Source organism: Pleurodeles waltl, chromosome 4_1 (genome assembly GCF_031143425.1).
Source record: "Pleurodeles waltl isolate 20211129_DDA chromosome 4_1, aPleWal1.hap1.20221129, whole genome shotgun sequence".
Taxonomy (NCBI): Eukaryota; Metazoa; Chordata; class Amphibia; order Caudata; family Salamandridae; genus Pleurodeles; species Pleurodeles waltl.
The window spans coordinates 39,712,584-39,725,260 of record NC_090442.1 but is presented as its reverse complement, the minus strand read 5'-3'; the positions used below and the strand labels follow the sequence as shown (position 1 = coordinate 39,725,260).

Below are 12,677 nucleotides of genomic sequence, written 5' to 3'. Positions count from 1 at the left end.
TTAGTTGCAATTGTGTGGTAAAAATCACCCTTACAACCATTTTTGCTATAAACTTGAGATCTTTCTGAGATACTATCTCACAGACTTCTTATGAATGAGGAACTCTGAAATTGTCACATTCCAATTTGTACGTCCTTAAAACTATGCTGGTTATTCAAAAGGGCAGATTGTTTTTTAAATTCCTTTCTGTCTCGAGTTGTAGTTATATTGATACAGAGGCATAATTGTTGAATGATATATATTGGTTTGATTGAAATATGTTCGTAGAGGTGGTGATAGGCTTTCTGTGTCTGTCTGAGAGCAAGAACCGGTTAACGTCTTTTTCCAAGAGCAGTTTGTTGTGAAAGGTATCAGGCAAAGGAGTATGTATTGTGATGTGGTTCTCTGACTGCTTCTGTCCACTTGCCAAAAGTTCCAAGGCCCTATGATAGCACAAAAACTGTAAGATTGAAGTGGTGTGTGCCGGAGGTTTAAAATGGTCAGTTTAATTAAAGACAGAAAAGTGAAACGAATGACTGCAGAAATACTCTATGTGGCCATGAACTGAGATGAAAGGATGATTTTGGAACTCTGTCTTGCAGATTACCCTCAATGCCGCAATGGATAGGGCACTACTCTCACAGACAAGGGTGTGTAAGTTTAAGTCTATCGGAGGTGCACACCCTGAACTAATACATTTTTGCTGAAACCTAATCATATTGTTTACTCTTCCTCGTAGCAGCTTGCCAGGGTGATAGTATATTGCAACAGAACCATTCCACTTCTTCACTGAAAAGAGTCATGCTGGTTACCCAAATGTGCAGCGTGTCATTTTATACAACTTTCTTTATTGAAATTAAACTTGGACTCACTTGAAATATTCTCTTTCAAAATGAATGTTTTGAGCTGCTGTGAATTTTATTTCTAGAGGTGGTGACAGGCTTTCAGGTACGTGCTTAGGTCAAGGCCCTGTTCATGTCACTTGTATAAGCTAATTCAGGGAGCAAATTAGCAAGTCAAGAAATGGGAAGTCTGAACTACTGTCAAAGCAGTTTCATTCTCTTTTCAAATAATCCAAAAATACCATTGCAGCATAAAACAGAGTATTCAATAAAAGAAGAAAGGAGGATTAACGGCAAAAATGCACATCATAAGATATGAAACTTTGGAAATTATCTAGATATTGTTTGAAAAAACTCCTTTGATGGAAAGAAGATGAAGAACGGTATGGGATCCTGTCCTGCGCACCTGTAATTGATATGTTCCACATCCATTCATACCACCTAACACTAAACACCCAAACATATTGCAGTCCGTGACCATGTGGCCTAATGGATAAGGCGTCTGACTTCGGATCAGAAGATTGAGGGTTCGAGTCCCTTCATGGTTGAGTCTTTTTGTCACAGCACCCAACTTATCTTTACATACAAACTGGAAATACACTCTTACAATACTCATTTCACTCTCACTCATTAAGAAAGCCCAATGCAAACTGCACAATCAGTCATGTTATACCTTCAGCATTGCTACTTTTCTGTCTTTCTGCCATACCAAAGTACCTCTTCATAAATGCCACGGATATGCAATACGTATACAACAATATGTCATGGCACAATCATTCCGAACAGAACTGTGGGTAGACTCAGTGCAGGGAGTGTGTGCGTGCAGAAAGCAGAAACTATGCATGGGTAGAAGCTCTATGATTTTCTCCAGGAATAATGCAAATTGTCCCTCAGAAAAAGTATAGTACTAGAGAAGAATCATAAACGATTGACAAAATTGCTGCCTTTGCTGTTGCCCCAGTTGTGTAATCTGTCAAGGACTGGTCTCTTGCAGATTGAGGCACTTAGTTGCAATTGTGTGGTAAAAATCACCCTTACAACCATTTTTGCTATAAACTTGAGATCTTTCTGAGATACTATCTCACAGACTTCTTATGAATGAGGAACTCTGAAATTGTCACATTCCAATTTGTACGTCCTTAAAACTATGCTGGTTATTCAAAAGGGCAGATTGTTTTTTAAATTCCTTTCTGTCTCGAGTTGTAGTTATATTGATACAGAGGTATAATTGTTGAATGATATATATTGGTTTGATTGAAATATGTTCGTAGAGGTGGTGATAGTCTTTCTGTGTCTGTCTGAGAGCAAGAACCGGTTAACGTCTTTTTCCAAGAGCAGTTTGTTGTTAAAGGTATCAGGCAAAGGAGTATGTATTGTGATGTGGTTCTCTGACTTCTTCTGTCCACTTGCCAAAAGTTCCAAGGCCTTACGATAGAACAAAAACGGTAAGATTGAAGTGGTGGGTGCCGGAGGTTTAAAAATGGTCAGTTATTTAAAGACAGAAAAGTGAAACGAATGACTGCAGAAATACTGTATGTAGCCATGAACTGAGATGAAAGGATGATTTTGGAACTCTGTCTTGCAGATTACCCTCAATGCCGCAATGGATAGGGCACTACTCTCACAGACCAGGGTGTGTAAGTTTAAGTCTATCTGAGGTGCACACCCTGAACTAATACATTTTTGCTGAAACCTAATCATATTGTTTACTCTTCCTCGTAGCAGCTTGCCAGGGTGATAGTATATTGCAACAGAACCATTCCACTTCTTCACTGAAAAGTGTCATGTTGGTTACCCAAATGCGCAGCGTGTCATTTTATACAGCTTTCTTTATTGAAATTAAACTTGGACTCACTTGAAATATTCTCTTTCAAAATGAATGTTTTGAGCTGCTGTGAATTTTATTTCCAGAGGTGGTGACAGCCTTTCAGGTACGTGCTTAGGTCAAGGCCCTGTTCATGTCACTTGTATAAGCTAATTCAGGGAGCAAATTAGCAAGTCAATAAATGGGAAGTCTGAACTACTGTCAAAGCAGTTTCATTCTCTTTTCAAATAATCCAAAAATACCATTGCAGCATAAAACAGAGTATTCAATAAAAGAAGAAGGAGGATTAACGGCAAAAAAGCACATCATAAGATATGAAACTTTGGAAATTATCTAGATATTGTTTGAAAAAACTCCTTTGATGGAAAGAAGATGAAGAACGGTATGGGATCCTGTCCTGCGCACCTGTAATTGATATGTTCCACATCCATTCATACCACCTAACCCTAAACACCCAAACATATTGCAGTCAGTGACCATGTGGCCTAATGGATAAGGTGTCTGACTTCGGATCAGAAGATTGAGGGTTTGAGTCCCTTCATGGTTGAGTCTTTTTCTCACAGCACCCAACTTATCTTTACATACAAACTGGAAACACACTCTTACAATACTCCTTTCACTCTCACTCATTAAGAAAGCCCAATGCAAACTGCACAATCAGTCATGTTATACCTTCAGCATTGCTACTTTTCTGTCTTTCTGCCATACCAAAGTACCTCTTCATAAATGCCACGGATATGCAATACGTATACAAGAATATGACATGGCGCAATCATTCTGAACAGAACTGTGGGTATATTCATTGCAGGGAGTGTGTGCGTGCAGAAAGCAAAAACTATGCATGGGTAGAAGCTCTATGATTTTCTCCAGGAATAATGCAAATTGTCCCTCAGAAAAAGTATAGTACTAGAGAAGAATCATAAAGGATTGACACAATTGCTGCCTTTGCTGTTGCCCCAGTTGTGTAATCTGTCAAGGACTGGTCTCTTGCAGATTGAGACACCTAGTTGCGATTGTGTGGTATAAATCACCCTTACAACCATTTTTGCTATAAACTTGAGATCTTTCTGAGATACTATCTCACAGACTTCTTATGAATGAGGAACTCTGAAATTGTCACATTCCAATTTGTACGTCCTTAAAACTCTGCTGGTTATTCAAATGGGCAGATTGTTTTTTAAATTCCTTTCTGTCTCGAGTTGTAGTTATATTGATACAGAGGCATAGTTGTTGAATGAAATATATTGGTTTGATTGAAATATGTTCGTAGAGGTGATGATAGGCTTTCTGTGTCTGTCTGAGAGCAAGGACCGGTTAACGTCTTTTTCCAAGAGCAATTTGTTGTGAAAGGTATCAGGCAAAGGAGTATGTATTGTGATGTGGTTCTCTGACTGCTTCTGTCCACTTGCCAAAAGTTCCAAGGCCCTATGATAGCACAAAAACGGTAAGATTGAAGTGGTGGGTGCCGGAGGTTTAAAATGGTCAGTTTAATTAAAGACAGAAAAGTGAAACGAATGACTGCAGAAATACTGTATGTGGCCATGATCTGAGATGAAAGGATGATTTTGGAACTCTGTCTTGCAGATTACCCTCAATGCCGCAATGGATAGGGCACTACTCTCACAGACCAGGGTGTGTAAGTTTAAGTCTATCTGAGGTGCACACCCTGAACTAATACATTTTTGCTGAAACCTAATCATATTGTTTACTCTTCCTCGTAGCAGCTTGCCAGGGTGATAGTATATTGCAACAGAACAATTCCACTTCTTCACTGAAAAGAGTCATGCTGGTTACCCAAATGTGCAGCGTGTCATTTTATACAACTTTCTTTATTGAAATTAAACTTGGACTCACTTGAAATATTTTCTTTCAAAATGAATGTTTTGAGCTGCTGTGAATTTTATTTCTAGAGGTGGTGACAGGCTTTCAGGTACGTGCTTAGGTCAAGGCCCTGTTCATGTCACTTGTATAAGCTAATTCAGGGAGCAAATTAGCAAGTCAAGAAATGGGAAGTCTGAACTACTGTCAAAGCAGTTTCATTCTCTTTTCAAATAATCCAAAAATACCATTGCAGCATAAAACAGAGTATTCAATAAAAGAAGAAAGGAGGATTAACGGCAAAAAAGCACAGCATAAGATATGAAACTTTGGAAATTATCTAGATATTGTTTGAAAAAACTCCTTTGATGGAAAGAAGATGAAGAACGGTATGGGATCCTGTCCTGCGCACCTGTAATTGATATGTTCCACATCCATTCATACCACCTAACCCTAAACACCCAAACATATTGCAGTTAGTGACCATGTGGCCTAATGGATACGGAGTCTGACTTCGGATCAGAAAATTGAGTGTTTGATTCTCTTCATGGTTGAGTCTATTTCTCACAGCACCCAACTTATCTTTACATACAAACTGGAAACACACTCTTACAATACTTCTTTCACTCTCACTCATTAAGAAAGCCCAATGCAAACTGCACAATCAGTCACGTTATGCCTTCAGCATTGCTACTTTTCTGTCTTTCTGCCATACCAAAGTACCTCTTCATAAATGCCATGGATATGCAATACGTATGCAATAATATGACATGGCACAATCATTCTGAATAGAACTGTGGGTAGATTCAGTGCAGGGAGTGTGTGCGTGCAGAAAGCAGAAACTATGCATGGGTAGAAGCTCTATGATTTTCTCCAGGAACAATGCAAATTGTCCCTCAGAAAAAGTATAGTACTAGAGAAGAATCATAAAGGATTGACACAATTGCTGCCTTTGCTGTTACCCCAGTTGTGTAATCTGTCAAGGACTGGTCTCTTGCAGATTGAGGTACCTAGTTGCAATTGTGTGGTAAAAATCACCCTTACAACCATTTTTGCTATAAACTTGAGATCTTTCTGAGATACTATCTCACAGACTTCTTATGAATGAGGAACTCTGAAATTGTCACATTCCAATTTGTACGTCCTTAAAACTCTGCGAGTTATTCAAATGGGCAGATTGTTTTTTAAATTCCTTTCTGTCTCGAGTTGTAGTTATATTGATACAGAGGCATAATTGTTGAATGATATATATTGGTTTGATTGAAATATGTTCGTAGAGGTGGTGATAGGCTTTCTGTGTCTGTCTGAGAGCAAGGACCGGTTAACGTCTTTTTCCAAGAGCAATTTGTTGTGAAAGGTATCAGGCAAAGGAGTATGTATTGTGATGTGGTTCTCTGACTGCTTCTGTCCACTTGCCAAAAGTTCCAAGGCCCTCTGATAGCACAAAAACGGTAAGATTGAAGTGGTGGGTGCCGGAGGTTTAAAATGGTCAGTTTAATTAAAGACAGAAAAGTGAAACGAATGACTGGAGAAATACTCTATGTGGCCATGAACTGAGATGAAAGGATGATTTTGGAACTCTGTCTTGCAGATTACCCTCAATGCCGCAATGGATAGGGCACTACTCTCACAGACCAGGGTGTGTAAGTTTAAGTCTATCTGAGGTGCACACCCTGAACTAATACATTTTTGCTGAAACCTAATCATATTGTTTACTCTTCCTCGTAGCAGCTTGCCAGGGTGATAGTATATTGCAACAGAACCATTCCACTTCTTCACTGAAAAGTGTCATGCTGGTTACCCAAATGTGCAGCGTGTCATTTTATACAGCTTTCTTTATTGAAATTAAACTTGGACTCACTTGAAATATTCTCTTTCAAAATTAATGTTTTGAGCTGCTGTGAATTTTATTTCTAGAGGTGTTGACAGGCTTTCAGGTACGTGCTTAGGTCAAGGCCCTGTTCATGTCACTTGTATACGCTAATTCAGGGAGCAAATTAGCAAGTCAAGAAATGGGAAGTCTGAACTACTGTTAAAGCAGTTTCATTCTCTTTTCAAATAATCCAAAAATACCATTGCAGCATAAAACAGAGTATTCAATAAAAGAAGAAAGGAGGATTAACGGCAAAAAAGCACATCATAAGATATGAAACTTTGGAAATTATCTAGATATTGTTTGAAAAAACTCCTTTGATGGAAAGAAGATGAAGAACGGTATGGGATCCTGTCCTGCACACCTGTAATTGATATGTTCCACATCCAATCATACCACCTAACCCTAAACACCCAAACATGTTGCAGTCAGTGACCATGTGGCCTAATGGATAAGGCATCTGACTTCGGATCGGAAAATTGAGGGTTTGAGTCCCTTCATGGTTGAGACTTTTTCTCACAGCACCCAACTTATCTTTACATACAAACTGGAGGCACACTCTAACAATACTCCTTTCACTTTCACTCTCACTCATTAAGAAAGCCCAATACAAACTGCACAATCAGTCACGTTATGCCTTCAGCATTGCTACTTTTCTGTCTTTCTGCCATACCAAAGTACATCTTCATAAATGCCACGGATATGCAATACGTATGCAACAATATGACACGGCACAATCATTCTTAACAGAACTGTGGTTAGATGCAGTGCAGGGAGTGTGTGCATGCAGAAAGCAGAAACTAGGCATGTGTAGAAACTCTATGATTTTCGTCAGGAATAATGCAAATTGTCCCTCAGAAAAAATATAGTACTGGATAAGAATCATAAAGGATTGACACAATTGCTGCCTTTGCTGTTGCCCCAATTGTGTAATCTGTCAAGGACTTGTCTCTTGCAGATTGAGGCACCTAATTGCAATTCTGTGGTATAAATCATCCTTACAACCATTTTTGTTATAAACTTGAGATCTTTCTGAGATACTATCTCACATACTTCTTTTGAATGAGGAACTCTGAAATTGTCACATTCCAATTTGTACGTCCTTAAAACTCTGCTGGTTATTCAAATGGGCAGATTGTTTTTTAAATTCCTTTCTGTCTCGAGTTGTAGTTATATTGATACAGAGGCATAATTGTTGAACTATATATATTGGTTTGATTGAAATATGTTCGTAGAGGTGGTGATAGGCTTTCTGTGTCTGTCTGAGAGCAAGGACCGGTTAACGTCTTTTTCCAAGAGCAAAGGTATCAGGCAAAGGAGTATGTATTGTGATGTGGTTCTCTGACTGCTTCTGTCCACTTGCCAAAAGTTCCAAGGCCCTATGATAGCACAAAAACGGTAAGATTGAAGTGGTGGGTGCCGGAGGTTTAAAATGGTCAGTTTAATTAAAGACAGAAAAGTGAAACGAATGACTGCAGAAATACTGTATGTGGCCATGAACTGAGATGAAAGGATGATTTTGGAACTCTGTCTTGCAGATTACTCTCAATGCGCAATGGATAGGGCACTACTCTCACAGACCAGGGTGTGTAAGTTTAAGTCTATCTGAGGTGCACACCCTGAACTAATACATTTTTGCTGAAACCTAATCATATTGTTTACTCTTCCTCGTAGCAGCTTGCCAGGGTGATAGTATATTGCAACAGAACCATTCCACTTCTTCACTGAAAAGAGTCATGCTGGTTACCCAAATGTGCAGCGTGTCATTTTATACAGCTTTCTTTATTGAAATTAAACTTGGACTCACTTGAAATATTCTCTTTCAAAATTAATGTTTTGAGCTGCTGTGAATTTTATTTCTAGAGGTGGTGACAGGCTTTCAGGTACGTGCTTAGGTCAAGGCCCTGTTCATGTCACTTGTATAAGCTAATTCAGGGAGCAAATTAGCAAGTCAAGAAATGGGAAGTCTGAACTACTGCCAAAGCAGTTTCATTCTCTTTTCAAATAATCCAAAAATACCATTGCAGCATAAAACAGAGTATTCAATAAAAGAAGAAAGGAGGATTAACGGGAAAAAAGCGCAGCATAAGATATGAAACTTTGGAAATTATCTAGATATTGTTGGAAAAAACTCCTTTGATGGAAAGAAGATGAAGTACGGTATGGGATCCTGTCCTGCGCACCTGTAATTGATATTTTCCACATCCATTCATACCACCTAACCCTAAACACCCAAACATATTTCAGTCTGTGGCCATGTGGCATAATGGATAAGGCGTCTGACTTTGGATCAGAAGATTGAGGGTTCGAGTCCCTTCATAGTTGAGACTTTTTCTCACAGCACCCAACCTATCTTTACATACAAACTCGAGGCACACTCTTACAATACTCCTTTCACGCTCACTCATTAAGAAAGCCCAATGCAAACTGCACAATCAGTCACGTTATGCCTTCAGCATTGCTACTTTTCTGTCTTTCTGCCATACCAAAGTACCTCTTCATAAATGCCATGGATATGCAATACGTATGCAATAACATGACATGGCACAATCATTCTGAATAGAACTGTGGGTAGATTCAGTGCAGGGAGTGTCTGCGTGCAGAAAGCAGAAACTATGCATGGGTAGAAGCTCTATGATTTTCTCCAGGAACAATGCAAATTGTCCCTCAGAAACAGTATAGTACTAGAGAAGAATCATAAAGGATTGACACAATTGCTGCCTTTGCTGTTGCCCCAGTTGTGTAATCTGTCAAGGACTGGTCTCTTGCAGATTGAAGCACCTAGTTGCAATTGTGTGGTAAAAATCACCCTTACAACCATTTTTGCTATAAACTTGAGATCTTTCTGAGATACTATCTCACAGACTTCTTATGAATGAGGAACTCTGAAATTGTCACATTCCAATTTGTACGTCCTTAAAACTCTGCGGGTTATTCAAATGGGCAGATTGTTTTTTAAATTCCTTTCTGTCTCGAGTTGTAGTTATATTGATACAGAGGCATAATTGTTGAATGATATATATTGGTTTGATTGAAATATGTTCGTAGAGGTGGTGATAGGCTTTCTGTGTCTGTCTGAGAGAAAGGACCGGTTAACGTCTTTTTCCAAGAGCAATTTGTTGTGAAAGGTATCAGGCAAAGGAGTATGTATTGTGATGTGGTTCTCTGACTGTTTCTGTCCACTTGCCAAAAGTTCCAAGGCCCTATGATAGCACAAAAACGGTAAGATTGAAGTGGTGGGTGCCGGAGGTTTAAAATGGTCAGTTTAATTAAAGACAGAAAAGTGAAACGAATGACTGCAGAAATACTCTATGTGGCCATGAACTGAGATGAAAGGATGATTTTGGAACTCTGTCTTGCAGATTACCCTCAATGCCGCAATGGATAGGGCACTACTCTCACAGACCAGGGTGTGTAAGTTTAAGTCTATCTGAGGTGCACACCCTGAACTAATACATTTTTGCTGAAACCTAATCATATTGTTTACTCTTCCTCGTAGCAGCTTTCCAGGGTGATAGTATATTGCAACAGAGCCATTCCACTTCTTCACTGAAAAGAGTCATGCTGGTTACCCAAATGTGCAGCGTGTCATTTTATACAGCTTTCTTCATTAAAATTAAACTTGGACTCACTTGAAATATTCTCTTTCAAAATGAATGTTTTGAGCTGCTGTGAATTTTATTTCTAGAGGTGGTGACAGGCTTTCAGGTACGTGCTTAGGTCAAGGCCCTGTTCATGTCACTTGTAAAAGCTAATTCAGGGAGCAAATTAACAAGTCAAGAAATGGGAAGTCTGAACTACTGTCAAAGCAGTTTCATTCTCTTTTCAAATAATCCAAAAATACCATTGCAGCATAAAACAGAGTATTCAATAAAAGAAGAAAGGAGGATTAACGGCAAAAAAGCACATCATAAGATATGAAACTTTGGAAATTATCTAGATATTGTTTGAAAAAACTCCTTTGATGGAAAGAAGATGAAGAACGGTATGGGATCCTGTCCTGCGCACCTGTAATTGATATGTTCCACATCCATTCATACCACCTAACCCTAAACACCCAAACATATTGCAGTCAGTGACCATGTGGCCTAATGGATAAGGCGTCTGATTTCGGATCAGAAGATTGAGGGTTCGAGTCCCTTCGTGGTTGAGTCTTTTTCTCACAGCACCCAACTTATCTTTACATACAAACTGGAGGCACACTCTTACAATACTCCTTTCACTCTCACTCATTAAGAAAGCCCAATGCAAACTGCACAATCAGTCACGTTATGCCTTCTGCATTGCTACTTTTCTGTCTTTATGCCATACCAAAGTACCTCTTCATAAATGCCATGGATATGCAATACGTATGCAACAATATGACACAGCACAATCATTTTTAACAGAACTGTGGTTAGATGCAGTGCAGGGAGTGTGTGCGTGCAGAAAGCAGAAACTATGCATGCGAAGAAGCTCTATGATTTTCTCCCGGAATAATGCTAATTGTCCCTCAGAAAAAATATAGTACTGGAGAAGAATCATAAAGGATTGACACAATTGCTGCCTTTGCTGTTGCCCCAATTGTGTAATCTGTCAAGGACTGGTCTCTTGCAGATTGAGGCACCTAGTTGCAAGTGTGTGGTATAAATCACCCTTACAACCATTTTTGCTATAAACTTGAGATCTTTCTGAGATACTATCCCACAGACTTCTTATGAATGAGGAACTCTGAAATTGTCACTTTCCAATTTGTACGTCCTTAAAACTATGCTGGTTATTCAAATGGACAGATTGTTTTTTAAATTCCTTTCTGTCTCGAGTTGTAGTTATATTGATACAGAGGCATAATTGTTGAATGATATATATTGGTTTGATTGAAATATGTTCGTAGAGGTGGTGATAGGCTTTCTGTGTCTGTCTGAGAGCTAGGACCGGTTAAAGTCTTTTTCCAAGATCAGTTTGTTGTGAAAGGTATCAGGCAAAGGAGTATGTATTGTGATGTGGTTCTCTGACTGCTTCTGTGCACTTGCCAAAAGTTCCAAGGCCCTATGATAGCACAAAAACGGTAAGATTGAAGTGGTGGGTGCCGGAGGTTTAAAATGGTCAGTTTAATTAAAGACAGAAAAGTGAAACGAATGACTGCAGAAATACTGTATGTGGCCATGAACTGAGATGAAAGGATGATTTTGGAACTCTATCTTGCAGATTACCCTCAATGCCGCAATGGATAGGGCACTACTCTCACAGACCAGGGTGTGTAAGTTTAAGTCTATCTGAGGTGCACACCCTGAACTAATACATTTTTGCTGAAACCTAATCATATTGTTTACTCTTCCTCGTAGCAGCTTGCCAGGGTGATAGTATATTGCAACAGAACCATTCCACTTCTTCACTGAAAAGAGTCATGCTGGTTACCCAAATGTGCAGCGTGTCATTTTATACAGCTTTCTTTATTGAAATGAAACTTGGACTCACTTGAAATATTCTCTTTCAAAATGAATGTTTTGAGCTGCTGTGAATTTTATTTCTAGAGGTGGTGACAGGCTTTCAGGTACGTGCTTAGGTCAAGGCCCTGTTCATGTCACTTGTATAAGCTAATTCAGGGAGCAAATTAGCAAGTCAAGAAATGGGAAGTCTGAACTACTGTCAAAGCAGTTTCATTCTCTTTTCAAATAATCCAAAAATACCATTGCAGCATAAAACAGAGTATTCAATAAAAGAAGAAAGGAGGATTAACGGCAAAAAAGCACATCATAAGATATGCAACTTTGGAAATATCTAGATATTGTTTGAAAAAACTCCTTTGATGGAAAGAAGATGAAGAACGGTATGGGATCCTGTCCTGCGCACCTGTAATTGATAATTCCACATCCATTCATGCCACCTAACCCTAAACACCCAAACATATTGCAGTCAGTGACCATGTGGCCTAATGGATAAGGCGTCTGACTTCGGATCAGAAGATTGAGGGTTCGAGTCCCTTCATGGTTGAGTCTTTTTGTCACAGCACCCAACTTATCTTTACATTCAAACTGGAAATACACTCTTACAATACTCATTTCACTTTCACTCATTAAGAAAGCCCAATGCAAACTGCACAATCAGTCATGTTATACCTTCAGCATTGCTACTTTTATGTCTTTCTGCCATACCAAAGTACATCTTCATAAATGCCACGGATATGCAATACGTATGCAACAATATGATACGGCACAATCATTCTTAACAGAACTGTGGTTAGATGCAGTGCAGGGAGTGTGTGCGTGCAGAAAGCAGAAACTAGGCATGTGTAGAAACTCTATGATTTTCGTCAGGAATAATGCAAATTGTCCCTCAGAAAAAATATAGTACTGGATAA

The 12,677-nt window shown here is 39.0% G+C and overlaps 4 non-coding genes across 4 annotated transcripts; all 4 read left to right on the top strand.

Annotated features, from left to right (window-relative positions):
- The first annotated feature begins 1,296 nt into the window (after positions 1 to 1,296).
- On the top strand, positions 1,297 to 1,369 carry TRNAR-UCG (transfer RNA arginine (anticodon UCG)). The gene has a single exon. It is a non-coding gene; the product is annotated as a tRNA-Arg (tRNA).
- Positions 1,370 to 3,120: 1,751 nt separating this feature from the next.
- On the top strand, positions 3,121 to 3,193 carry TRNAR-UCG (transfer RNA arginine (anticodon UCG)). The gene has a single exon. It is a non-coding gene; the product is annotated as a tRNA-Arg (tRNA).
- A 7,221-nt stretch (positions 3,194 to 10,414) lies between these two features.
- On the top strand, positions 10,415 to 10,487 carry TRNAR-UCG (transfer RNA arginine (anticodon UCG)). Its single transcript has one exon. It is a non-coding gene; the product is annotated as a tRNA-Arg (tRNA).
- A 1,750-nt stretch (positions 10,488 to 12,237) lies between these two features.
- On the top strand, positions 12,238 to 12,310 carry TRNAR-UCG (transfer RNA arginine (anticodon UCG)). The gene has a single exon. It is a non-coding gene; the product is annotated as a tRNA-Arg (tRNA).
- Positions 12,311 to 12,677: the final 367 nt, after the last annotated feature.